This window comes from Lactuca saligna, chromosome 7, assembly GCF_052625555.1.
Source record: "Lactuca saligna cultivar CGN05327 chromosome 7, ASM5262555v1, whole genome shotgun sequence".
Lineage (NCBI taxonomy): Eukaryota > Viridiplantae > Streptophyta > Magnoliopsida > Asterales > Asteraceae > Lactuca > Lactuca saligna.
In genome coordinates, this window is record NC_136423.1 from 20,049,311 (window position 1) to 20,064,150 (window position 14,840).

At 40.9% G+C, this 14,840-nt stretch overlaps 1 non-coding gene across 1 annotated transcript; it reads left to right on the top strand.

Annotated features, from left to right (window-relative positions):
- The first annotated feature begins 14,295 nt into the window (after positions 1–14,295).
- On the top strand, positions 14,296–14,367 carry TRNAQ-UUG (transfer RNA glutamine (anticodon UUG)). Its single transcript has one exon. It is a non-coding gene; the product is annotated as a tRNA-Gln (tRNA).
- Positions 14,368–14,840: the final 473 nt, after the last annotated feature.

The window sequence follows — 14,840 nt, forward strand, 5'->3', positions numbered from 1 at the left end:
TCCATACAAACTGTACACGAATGTATAGAAAGGATGCCCTACATTGGCCTTGGTATAATCCTTGCAATTTGAATCCTTTTAGTAACAAGGTTCTCACTCCATATCCTTAGTTTAAATGCACAAAGATATAGAGGTTAAGGATGTTGAAATATTTCATAAGAACCTTATAGAGTTTTTAAAATGTCATTTGGGTTTGGAATTATTGAAGTAGGGGATTTACTTCAGGTTTTTGTTGAGCTTGCTTGCTTATTTTATTCGATGACCATGGTACTTTGACAAATGTAACATCCCAAAAGTGACGACTAAAATTTTCTTTTAAAAACATTACTAAAACCATATTCATAAAAACCGTATCATAAACCATAACATAATTTCGTAGCATTAATTCGAAATACAAACTTATTATCAGAGTAAAACATCCTACGCTAGCTGACTATGGTGTGTGCACTGCAATCTTTCCGAGCTCCTCCTTTGAAAACTGAGTACCTGAAACCAAAAACTGAAACTGTAAACACAAAGCTTAGTGAGCTCCCCCAAACTACCACATACCATACAATAACATATAAAGCACATACTGGGCCTTGCCCACTGCATCGGACCGAGGTCCGGACTAACTGGGGCCTTGCCCCCTGCATCGGACCGAAGTCCGGAAACTGACTGGGACCTTGTCCCCTGCATCGGACCAAAGTCCGGACTAACTGACTGGGACCTTGTCCCCTGCATCGGACTGAAGTCCGGACTAACTGGGGCCTTGCCCCCTGCATCGGAACAAAGTCCGGAAACTGACTGAACATAGCATGGCATAACATATCAACTAGCATGAACACATATACTGCATACTGCATCGGGCCGTAGACCGGAACACATAACACATAACACCTAGCACATAACTCCTGTCTGAGCCACGAAGGCATCAAACATACTAACTACTGTATCGGGATCGAAGTCCGGAAACTACTGCTAACTGAACGGGTCGGCATTGTGGCCTTGGACCCGTTCCTACTGGAAGGAAACTCACCTGAACTGCTGAATTCTGCTGGTAACCCTCAGACTGCTAACCAACCACCGTCTGAAATGCTGCTCCTCTAACTCTCCAAGCTACCAATAACAAAGCGACACTTAGCCTAACAGAACTCTAAAAGTCAACTAACTCAACTCTGAACAAATTCAAGGTCCTGGCCAAAGTCAACCTTCCATGTTGACCCTACTCGCCGAGTCAGCCTACTGACTCGCCGAGTTCACTGATTTCCGAGTTCTGTCCTATCCAACTCACTGAGTCCTCACTCAACTCACTAAACTGAGCCTTGACTCGAAGGGTTTGGGGTTTCGCGACATGACTCGCCGAGTCCAAGAACAGACTCGCCGAGTCCAAGGCAATCTTCAACAGACTCGCCGAGTTGTTCATCCAACTCATCGAGTTCGTTCCCATCTTCATACTACTCGCCGAGTCCACTCAAAGGACTCGCCGAGTTAGTCCTTAATCCATGCAGTGGCTTTTCGATCCAAACAGGGCTTCCAACTCATAGATCCATACTTCTAAGGCCTATCCCTCACGTAAAGTGGCAAACTTTACGTATAGATCAAGAGATCTAAGCTTAAAACAATCCAAACTAGGGTTTAAGACAAAGAGGCTTCACTATCAACCCAAAAACAGATGCTTTATGACTTTCTAGGCCAAGATACACTCAGATCTGAAGTAGCAACTTCAGATCTGGGCTTCTAACTCAAAATAGTTCTTAAGCATGGCATAAAAGCCCCAAATTTCATAGCCAAGGTTGATCTATTAAACAAAAGAGGGAAGGTAATGATTTATTACCTTTAAATGCTCATAAATGTTCCACCAACTCTGGATCCAAGGCCCCCTTCTTGCTCCACTATGACTATCTTATTTCTCAAGCTCCAAAAAGCTTCACCAAGGGTAGATCTTGCTCCAAAACGATTACTACGGCTAGGGATTAGTGTTTTGTGCTAGAGAGGCAGTAAAGGAATCCTAGGGGAGAGAATGAGACGTTTAAATAAGCTCCAAATCCCGGATTTAGGGTTTTCGTTGCTCAGACCAGACTCACCGAGTCACCTTGCTCGACTCGCCGAGTCGGTCGCGTACACCTCGACCCGGATCCCGCTCGGACTCGCCGAGTCTCCCCATAGAATTGGGGTTTTCTTTCTTTTCTTGGCTTTCCAAACTTTGGGTGTTACAACAAACTTGTCTTTGATTCTTCTTGATTTGGTTTAGTTGGGAATCAAGTTTCTGATTCTTTACATGATAAGTTGGGTGTTTATATCATTAGCAAATGGACTTCATTGATTATTTGATGTTCCATGTGTAACATTAAGGGGGAGTTCTTCATTGTTTAAAGAAACAAGTAATGTTTCGTAAATGTAATTCTGAAGTATGATTTCATGGAGGGTTCAAGTTTTAGATGTTTATTATAGGATTACATTGGTTGTCAAGGTTGATTAAGCCTTTTGGAGCCTATTTGTGTTGGGTTTTTTAGCACATGGGGAATGCCCACTTCTTTAGCCCATATATATATATATATATATATATATATATATATATATATATATATATATATATATATATATATATGTGTGTGTGTGTGTGTGTGTGTGTGTGTTACATGCCCTAATTTCATTAACACACAAAAAATTTCAACCACCAAGAGAGTTAGAGAGAGTAATGGTTTTTTTCTCAATTCCCGTTTTTGAAGATACACCTACAGTGTTTGATAATTTCCCAGAGATCTAATGGTCTGTTTTCTTTGATTTTTGGACAGAAGTTTCCTAACATCGAGACTTCATATCCAACGGTTGAATTGTCGAGATCAGCTCCAGAGACTCGGGAATCATCGCTTCTGTTTGCTGCTGGAAATCAGGAACGTTTTTGGTGATATTCTTCTTTGTCTTTACTTATTTGATTCCATATGCTTGATGTGATTTAGTTCCAAGTATATGATGATTATTGTATGCCTCTAGTACATCTAGAGAATACTTTGTATTGCTCTAATATTTGTGATATGATTATTGTATGCCTCTAGTACGTCTAGAGAATAGTTTGTATTGCTCTAATATTTGTGATAGTGGATTTGAAGCGGCTATAATATTCCCGTGGTTTTACTCTTCTTTCTTGAGAGGTTTCCACCCTAAAATTCTGGTGTCCTTATTGGTTGATTACTTATTAGGGAGAATTTCATATATACCAACTTGTAACATCCCAAAAGCCACGACTAAAATTTTCTTTTAAAAACATTACTAAAACCATATTCATAAAAACTGTATCATAAACCATAACATAATTTCGTAGCATTAATTCGAAATACAAACTTATTATCAGAGTAAAACATCCCAGGCTAGCTGACTATGGTGTGTGCACTGCAATCTTTCCGAGCTCCTCCTTTGAAAACTGAGTACCTGAAACCAAAAACTGAAACTGTAAGCACAAAGCTTAGTGAACTCCCCCAAACTACCACATACCATACAATAACATATAAAGCACATACTGGGCCTTGCCCACTGCATCGGACCGAGGTCCGGACTAACTGGGGCCTTGCCCCCTGCATCGGACCGAAGTCCGGAAACTGACTGGGACCTTGTCCCCTGTATCGGACCGAAGTCCGGACTAACTGGGGCCTTGCCCCCTGAATCAGACCGAAGTCCGGAAACTGACTGGGACCTTGTCCCCTGCATCGGACCGAAGTCCGAACTAACTGACTGGGACCTTGTCCTCTGCATCGGACTGAAGTCCAGACTAACTGGGGCCTTGCCCCCTGCATCGGACCAAAGTCCGGAAACTGACTGAACATAGCATGGCATAACATATCAACTAGCATGAACACCTATACTGCATACTGCATCGGGCCGTAGACCGGAACACATAACACATAACACCTAGCACATAACTCCTGTCTGAGCCACGAAGGCATCAAACATACTAACTACTGTATCGGGATCGAAGTCCGGAAACTACTGCTAACTGAACGGGTCGGCATTGTGGCCTTGGACCCGTTCCTACTGGAAGGAAACTCACCTGAACTGCTGAATTCTGCTGGTAACCCTCAGACTGCTAACCAACCACCGTCTGAAATGCTGCTCCTCTAACTCTCCGAGCTACCAATAACAAAGTGACACTTAGCCTGACAGAACTCTAAAAGTCAACTAACTCAACTCTGAACAAAGTCAAGGTCCTGGCCAAAGTCAACCTTCCATGTTGACCCTACTCGCCGAGTCAGCCTACTGACTCGCCGAGTTCACTGATTTCCGAGTTATGTCCTGTCCAACTCACTGAGTCCCCACTCAACTCACTAAACTGAGCCTTGACTCGAAGGGTTTGGGGTTTCGCGACTTGACTCGCCGAGTCCAAGGCAATCTTCAACAGACTCGCCGAGTTGTTCATCCAACTCGTCGAGTTCGTTCCCATCTTCATACTACTCACCGAGTCCACTCAAAGGACTCGCCGAGTTAGTCCTTAATCCATGAAGTGGCTTTTCGAGCTAAACAGGGCTTCCAACTCATAGATCCATACTTCTAAGGCCTATCCCTCACGTAAAGTGGCAAACTTTACGTATAGATCAAGAGATCTAAGCTTAAAACAATCCAAACTAGGGTTTAAGACAAAGAGGCTTCACTATCAACCCAAAAACAGATGCTTTATGACTTTCTAGTCCAAGATACACTCAGATCTGAAGTAGCAACTTCAGATCTGGGCTTCTAACTCAAAATAGTTCTTAAGCATGGCATAAAAGCCCCAAATCTCATAGCCAAGGTTGATCTATTAAAAAAAAGAGGGAAGGTAACGATTTATTACCTTTAAATGCTCATAAATGTTCCACCAACTCTGGATCCAAGGCCCCCTTCTTGCTCCACTATGACTATCTTCTTTCTCAAGCTCCAAAAAGCTTCACCAAGGGTAGATCTTTCTCCAAAACGATTATTACGGCTAGGGATTAGTGTTTTGTGCTAGAGAGGCAGTAAAGGAACCCTAGGGGAGAGAATGAGATGTTTAAATAAGCTCCAAATCCCGAATTTAGGGTTTTCCTTGCTCAGACCAGACTCGCTGAGTCACCTTGCTCTGACTCGTCGAGTCGGTCGCTTACACCTCGACTTGGATCCCGCTCGGACTCGCCGAGTCCCTCCTTGGACTCGCCGAGTCTCCCCATATAATTGGGGTTTTCTTTCTTTTCTTGGCTTTCCAAACTTTGGGTGTTACAACTCTCCCCCACTTAAACTAAACTTCATCCTCGAAGTTTGCTACGATCCACCGACTGCGATCTGCCTCCAATACCCCACCGCTCATTCTAACACCAGCTGCCTACCTTCGCTGGCCTTCCGCTCAGTCGTTCTGACCAATGACGATCCTCACCGATAATAATCTCGGGTCCATCCTGACCCTGAACATTCTGGAAACGCAACACACTCAACCGACAATCTTTCTGATACTCTCCAAATACTGCACTGACCCCGTAGGGGTTCACCCCTTCTTTCCTTGCACGATTTCCTTGCCTTCCCAAGGCGATGCTCCATAACTACCTACCTCTTCCGTCACTATGAAGACCCTGTCTCCACCAAATCTATTACTCCCGCTACTCCCAGTACTGGTCATCGTCGCCAATATCCACTGGGCATTCTTTCTACTACCATTTGGTGTCGCGCACCCCACGAACAACTGACTGAATCCTAACATACGCTGAATACTCGCACTGCTATTGACTGAAAATTCTGCTATACCAAATCTGGCTTCCGGATGAACTGAGACCACCCAGGTCCAACTAATAGGACTGAACTTGCAATCCGACACAAAATTAATACTGCCCAAAAATACTGCAAACATCTGAAACACTGAACTGCCTGGAACACTGAACTGCTTGAAACACTAAACTGCCTGAAACACTGGACTGCCTGCAACACTAAACTGCCTGAAACTCTGGACTACCTGCAACACTGAACTGCTTGAAACACTGAACTGCCTGAACGAAACCTTTCTTTAGAACTAGTTTCCATTAATCATCCTGTTACTGTGGTCCTAACGACCTCTTGATCCAACCGACTGGTTCCAATCGTCAACAAATCCAAGACTATAATAATGCTCCTAGGCTAATGGTAGCCCTTAACATACATGAATCCCAATGGTTCACTGCTTCCCTGATCTCATGACTGTGTTGACGATCCATCTGTCACATGGCTGGCTCAACCATGACTAAACTCTGGAAAATTCGAAATCCAACCCGTGGATTTCTATATGTTCGCTGCTGCACACAAACTGGTAGGTACTACTGCTTCCCCCCCCTCGCGTCCAGATAACGCGCTCATGCTGTCTACTAACCTGGCGAAAGCTACGGCTACACCCGTAGACCTACAACTTCCCTAATACTGTCTGGATGCTAGTAAACGCTACGTCTACCTCCGCAGGCTTACATCACTCTACTACTATCTGATTGCTAGTGACTGCTACGGCTACCCCCGTAGACTTACAACACTACTACTACTATCTGAGTGCTAGTAAATGCTACGGCTACCCCCGCAGACTTACAACACTACTACTACTATCTGGCTGCTAGTGAATGCTACGGCTACCTCCGCAGGCTTACATCACTCTACTACTACTATCTTACTGGTTACCAATCACTATTCCGAGGACTTCGTGACTATCCCTAGGTCTGCTAGCAATTCCTCATCCTGACTTCTCAACATCAGTCCTCAATCATCGGATGCTACATTTACCTCGACATCTTATATCCTTGATGAAATTAGCGTTCCGTCGAGGAATTCTTCGACTTGGTCCCCAAACCAACCGTCTACTAATCCAGAACATGTAACTAACATTGGGAAGTTTCCAAACTTCCAACTCCAGAATCCACACAACCCTACATGCTGTCTCTACCACTGACTACTAACACGGGAACATCTCTTGCTAACCTTTCTCAAGATCCTTCTTCTGACTCAATAGAGTCCTATCGCCAGTCGTCCAACCTGGATTCCCAAACAACTACTAACCATATCAATTACATGAACTAACTGCTGGGAAGTTCCCCAAACTCCCAATTCTGAACTCCTTGATCCACCCATTACTATGCTACTATCCTCTCTTTTCAAGGATTGTGCACTCATTCCAGGTCAGCGTGCTCTTCCCCTTGTATACTCGGAGGGTTCTCCCCCACTTCGATCCTGCCCACACCTCGCTGCTCAATGAATAGAAATCCAAATCCTTGCTACCATTCCATAATTAATCTGCTAAGGAATCCCATGCTTACCATAGCTAGGGATCTAACCACTCCATTTCTAAAACTTACACGACTCCGAACTAGCGAGACATACCGAGTCCCTCCAAGGCATGCTACACTTACTGCACCCTAAGTAACCTTTTTCAATAAAACCCATCCCTTGACTACTAATAAAAAATCCAAGGTATGCAGATGGCATATAACTCGATCACAAATAGGTAATATGATACCCCAATACATACGCTTATAAATATCGCTGCAGCAACATAACAATAATATCATGAATAATAATTGACAGGAAGGCAAAGATACATACCTCCAACACCCGGCGCTGCCCGGACCCTAACTGCAATCAACCGGTACAATCTGCTTCGAGTCGTGGGCGCCCTAGTCCGGCCCCGACAACCGCTGGTGGTACTCGAAGACATAGACGCAGGAGTTATCACATGCTCTGCTGCATACACACCTGGACAGTGGGCCTTCTTGTGACCTCTCTGACCGCAATGGAAACATATCGGGTCAAGTCTCTGGGCGATGGTAGTAGTGCAATCCCTGCTGAAATGACCCACTCGACTGCACCTGAAGCAGCCCAAAACACCACCACTACCCCTCCTGCACGCACCCAAGTGCGACCTACCACACTTCCCGCATCGACTGCGGCTCTGATAGTACCTCGATCTCCAATCCGACCCTTTGGGCCTCTTGCCCGAACCTGTGGCTACCTGTGACCCATCTGTTTTCCTCTTCCTTCCTGACTCCCTGCCCATCTCTCGCTCCTGAGCTACCCTATCGACCCCATCCACCATCTGAACAACTACTATCTGATCATGGAGCTTCGTAGTCAACCTATCAATAATCCTCGCGACCATGCCGGGCAACCCCTCGCGAAAGGCTTGCGAAACCTCCTCAACTATCCAATCATGTAGAGGTCTCTCTTGAAGACAGGGTGCCTGACTCACTCTTGTCCCTTGATGGCGAAAGCTGGAAATGGGATCTCCCTGAACCTCATACGAATCGGGCTCTAGACGAGCCCCAATCTGCCCTAAAACCATCCCGGCCCTAAAGGCCTCAAGATGACTGTCCATAAGTTCCATAATGGCCTCTTTAACTGAACCGAAAATCACTGGAGTCTGATCGATAATGTTGCGCATAATCTCTGCAGAAATGAAATTCTTCATCTGATCGTCAAGCTGCCCGGCTCCAGAGCCCGAACCAGATCCCTCCCTGGTGCCTGAACTGCTAACTGGTATCTCGCGCAAAGTCACCATGCTGAAAAATATAACACACTACAAATCAATATACACACCGCTGCTGAGGGATCTCTCACACACTTTACTAGTTCCCTGGTTTTGTCTCGGCCCCTCTTAAATCGAGTACGAATCCTCTGCTTTCAGTAGTACGGGCCCATACTACCTTCCACATCTATCCGTACTTTCCTCAAGAACTACCTTGACTCCACCAAGTCACTTCTACTACTACTGATCTCTGCCACTCTCATCCTAGGCTTTCCCTAGGGAAATCTCTAACTCCATTCAAAACAATCCTCAGCTGCTGAAGGCCTCCTTGTAATACTAATTAGTCATCACTTGAATACCATCACATGTGATGAGGCTCAGATAATCCTTTGAGTAAAAGACTCATCCCTACAACGGTTAGACTCAAACAAGAGCTGCGCAATAGGGCCAAATCCAACACTTTGAGATTATTCAACCCTGATCACATGTGATGTTACGTATTCACCTAATGGCTAACTCCCATCACTCAGAGTCCCACAAAGCACAAAGCAAGCAACATTCGGATACAGGAAACTACTCAAGCAAATCTATTCTCTAACGAGATACTGTACTAGCATACAATGCTAAGCTCATACTATCAGGCATAACCTAAACAGGCTATCCTACTATTGTCTACTCAATACTAGCATGCAAATCTCGTAAAGCTGAAACACATATAGCAGGCACATAAGGCATCCTCCTAGATCCTTAGTCCTATTCTAGCATGCTGTTCTACTGAAACTGGAACTGAAACTGAAACTGATAATCATCGCATAAACTTGCATGGGTAATTTGGGAGTACTTACTTGAGCTCGGCTGATTGCATGCACCACACCCATTTCTCTTTTTAAAGTTCTTTTCTTTCTAAAATTTCTTTTTTCTTCTTTCCAAAAACTCTTTCTTTCAAAAAAAAAAAATCTTTCGAAAATGTCTTTCTTTTAAAAACCTTTTACCATTTCCTTAGTTTGAGTTCAGACACATTCGAAGTGTATCCGAATCCCTCAAACCAAGGCTCTTATACCAACTTGTAACATCCCAAAAGCCACGACTAAAATTTTCTTTTAAAAACATTACTAAAACCATATTCATAAAAACTGTATCATAAACCATAACATAATTTCGTAGCATTAATTCAAAATACAAACTTATTATCATAGTAAAACATCCCAGGCTAGCTGACTATGGTGTGTGCACTGCAATCTTTCCGAGCTCCTCCTTTGAAAACTGAGTACCTGAAACCAAAAACTGAAACTGTAAGCACAAAGCTTAGTGAACTCCCCCAAACTACCACATACCATACAATAACATATAAAGCACATACTGGGCCTTGCCCACTGCATCGGACCGAGGTCCGGACTAACTGGGGCCTTGCCCCCTGCATCGGACCGAAGTCCGGAAACTGATTGGGACCTTGTCCCCTGTATCGGACCGAAGTCCGGACTAACTGGGGCCTTGCCCCCTGCATCGGACCGAAGTCCGGAAACTGACTGGGACGTTGTCCCCTGCATCGGACCGAAGTCCGAACTAACTGACTGGGACCTTGTCCTCTGCATCGGACTGAAGTCCAGACTAACTGGGGCCTTGCCCCCTGCATCGGACCAAAGTCCGGAAACTGACTGAACATAGCATGGCATAACATATCAACTAGCATGAACACATATACTGCATACTGCATCGGGCCGTAGCCCGGAACACATAACACATAACACCTAGCACATAAATCCTGTCTGAGCCACGAAGGCATCAAACATACTAACTACCGTATCAGATCGAAGTCCAGAAACTACTGCTAACTGAACGGGTCGGCATTGTGGCCTTGGACCCGTTCCTACTGGAAGGAAACTCACCTGAACTGCTGAATTCTGCTGGTAACCCTCAGACTGCTAACCAACCACCGTCTGAAATGCTGCTCCTCTAACTCTCCAAGCTACCAATAACAAAGCGACACTTAGCCTAACAGAACTCTAAAAGTCAATTAACTCAACTCTGAACAAATTCAAGGTCCTGGCCAAAGTCAACCTTCCATGTTGACCCTACTCGCCGAGTCAGCCTACTGACTCGCCGAGTTCACTGATTTCCGAGTTCTGTCCTATCCAACTCACTGAGTCCTCACTCAACTCACTAAACTGAGCCTTGACTCGAAGGGTTTGGGGTTTCGCGACATGACTCGCCGAGTCCAAGAACAGACTCGCCGAGTCCAAGGCAATCTTCAACAGACTCGCCGAGTTGTTCATCCAACTCGTCGAGTTCGTTCCCATCTTCATACTACTTGCCGAGTCCACTCAAAGGACTCGCCGAGTTAGTCCTTAATCCATGCAGTGGCTTTTCGAGCCAAACAGGGCTTCCAACTCATAGATCCATACTTCTAAGGCCTATCCCTCACGTAAAGTGGCAAACTTTACGTATAGATCAAGAGATCTAAGCTTAAAACAATCCAAACTAGGGTTTAAGACAAAGAGGCTTCACTATCAACCCAAAAACAGATGCTTTATGACTTTCTAGGCCAAGATACACTCAGATCTGAAGTAGCAACTTCAGATCTGGGCTTCTAACTCAAAATAGTTCTTAAGCATGGCATAAAAGCCCCAAATTTCATAGCCAAGGTTGATCTATTAAACAAAAGAGGGAAGGTAATGATTTATTACCTTTAAATGCTCATAAATGTTCCACCAACTCTGGATCCAAGGCCCCCTTCTTGCTCCACTATGACTATCTTCTTTCTCAAGCTCCAAAAAGCTTCACCAAGGGTAGATCTTGCTCCAAAACGATTATTACGGCTAGGGATTAGTGTTTTGTGCTAGAGAGGCAGTAAAGGAATCCTAGGGGAGAGAATGAGACGTTTAAATAAGCTCCAAATCCCGGATTTAGGGTTTTCGTTGCTCAGACCAGACTCGCCGAGTCACCTTGCTCGACTCGCTGAGTCGGTCGCGTACACCTCGACCCGGATCCCGCTCGGACTCGCCGAGTCTCCCCATAGAATTGGGGTTTTCTTTCTTTTCTTGGCTTTCCAAACTTTGGGTGTTACAACAAACTTGTCTTTGATTCTTCTTGATTTGGTTTAGTTGGGAATCAAGTTTCTGATTCTTTACATGATAAGTTGGGTGTTTATATCATTAGCAAATGGACTTCATTGATTATTTGATGTTCCATGTGTAACATTAAGGGGGAGTTCTTCATTGTTTAAAGAAACAAGTAATGTTTCGTAAATGTAATTCTGAAGTATGATTTCATGGAGGGTTCAAGTTTTAGATGTTTATTATAGGATTACATTGGTTGTCAAGGTTGATTAAGCCTTTTGGAGCCTATTTGTGTTAGGTTTTTTAGCACATGGAGAATGCCCACTTCTTTAGCCCATATATATATATATATATATATATATATATATATATATATATATATATATATATATATATATATATATATATGTGTGTGTGTGTGTGTGTGTTACATGCCCTAATTTCATTAACACACAAAAAATTTCAACCACCAAGAGAGTTAGAGAGAGTAATGGTTTTTTTCTCAATTCCCGTTTTTGAAGATACACCTACAGTGTTTGATAATTTCCCAGAGATCTAATGGTCTGTTTTCTTTGATTTTTGGACAGAAGTTTCCTAACATCGAGACTTCATATCCAACGGTTGAATTGTTGAGATCAGCTCCAGAGACTCGGGAATCATCGCTTTTGTTTGCTGCTGGAAATCAGGAACGTTTTTGGTGATATTCTTCTTTGTCTTTACTTATTTGATTCCATATGCTTGATGTGATTTAGTTCCAAGTATATGATGATTATTGTATGCCTCTAGTACATCTAGAGAATACTTTGTATTGCTCTAATATTTGTGATATGATTATTGTATGCCTCTAGTACGTCTAGAGAATAGTTTGTATTGCTCTAATATTTGTGATAGTGGATTTGAAGCGGCTATAATATTCCCGTGGTTTTACTCTTCTTTCTTGAGAGGTTTCCACCCTAAAATTCTGGTGTCCTTATTGGTTGATTACTTATTAGGGAGAATTTCATATATGCCATTCTTAAATATCAAAATATCATATTTACCCAACTTAATTTCTAAATATCATATTTTCACTTCATAAAATTTCTAAATATCATATTTACCATTCATAAAATTTCAAAATATCATATATACCCTTGTTAAATATCAAAATATCGTATATGTACTTTTTAAACATCAAAATATCAATGGTAATATCTAAAATATCCTTCATCTACAATATAATCAACAAAAAAACTAAACAATCAAAATATACATTCCATAGAGGGTTAAAGATGAATATTTTTGTTTGTCAAGAGGACGACATTCCAACAATTTAGAAGTTCAAATTCTATCATTATAGACATAAGGATAATATTGTTAAAATTTTTAATTATTATAGTAATTTTAAGTTATAAAAAATGATTATAAAATATTAAAAACATTATAAAAAAAGATTTGGGCAAATATGATATTTTGAAGGTTTATAAAGGGTAAATACGATATTAAAAAAATTAAGCTGGGCAAATATGATATTTTGAGGTTTAAGAGGGGTATATATGAAATTCTCCCTACTTATTATTATGGGTTGATTATATTGATTATATAACTTGCATTGGAGATAATGTGTTGCAAGTGAAAATATCTTATTTGTTTGCATCCTAAAAGGTTCATTCAAGACGTAAATAGTTTAGTCAAACGAAGTATTATTCCGCATTGTTATTTACCATTGTGGTTACATTTTTTCCATCAATTTTGAATTTTCAAATATCCCATAACCCAACTTTGGAGACCACTCAAGCTTTGTGATTTTGAGTCACTTTATTCATTGGTTCTCATTGCTATATCACATTCGGGTTTTGATTTTGCTAGTTGATGATTCATAATATAAAACCTCGTTTTTTGAGATTCGAATCATCACTTTCAAGCATTGAGGGAGAAAATGTTCGAATGCAATGTTTTACATTGATGATGATGTGAAGCCTTGTCTAACTGTGGAGACTAGTTCCCTTGATTTTGTGTACTCTTTAGAAATAGTTATACTATGTATTCATTTGAAAGGTGTGCTCCAAAGATGTAGTTCCTTGTGAGAGTTGAAGAAAATAAAACTTGAAGAAAAAATTACATTTTGACCTCGTATTTATTATTAGCATGTCCCTTATGGTAATTTTGTTTGTTTATATAAATTCATCTGTAAAAAAAATAGTTAAACTAAGAGTACAAGGTTTATAACAATTTAGCACCGAAAGTGCATGTCGGTTAGGGGAGTAAATTTTAATTTCGGTAAAATAAAAATAGATTAACTTAGATTATATATATATATATATATATATATATATATATATATATATATATATATATATATATATATATATATATATATATATATATATATATATATATATATATATATATATAACATGTGGTTTAATCCAGTTGATTCAAAGAATGTTAAGTACCTTAATTGCTTTCTTATGTATTTTTATGATCCATTACACTATTAGCTACATATCTATGCACTTGTGCTTTAGAAACTACCCCGTTTTACACCCTAACATGCACATTTAATAATCCAAGAAAACACTTTAGAATCAAACTTCTTTTACCTCCCTCCCTTTTGACATAACAATTTGTCATGAGGTTTAACTGATTATAAATAATCTGAAAAAATAAATCTTTCTTTTTTTAGAAAAAAAAAACATATTTTCCGTAAATTGGGATTTGATAATAACAAACTGAAAGCAAAATCCGTATTACATTTTCACAAAGGTATTATATTTATACATCATATTTACACCTGTTGACATCTAAGGTTCTATGGTGTAGTGGTTAGCACTCTGGACTTTGAATCCAGCGACCTGGGTTCGACTCCCGGTAGGACCTCTTTTTTTGCTGAATAAGGGTCTGTCCAAGAAAACTATGAAAATGGGTCAAAGCAAACATATATCCAAAGAAATGGGTTCGCAAGAAAACTATGAAAATGGATCAAAGCAAACATATACCGAAAGAAATGGGTTGGTGGCCCAACAGTTATCTAATTAATTTTAATATTATCATAAAGTTTGTGTTTATAAAATAACAATTATCTACTTGACTTGTTTTCTTTATAATTTTTTATTTATATATTTATTTATTTATTTTTGACAATTTGACATTAAATATAACCTGAATCCAAATGTTTGTATACAAATAAGTTAAAATTGATCTTTTATGTTAAGTTAGACACGTAATCGTTTGTTACACGATATTAAAGTTGTATGATAAATACATTATTAGTTTTATATATCAATAAGTAAGTCTTTATAATTGTAAATTTATAATAGTTTACCGTTTAAATGTTTGATTTATAGATGTAT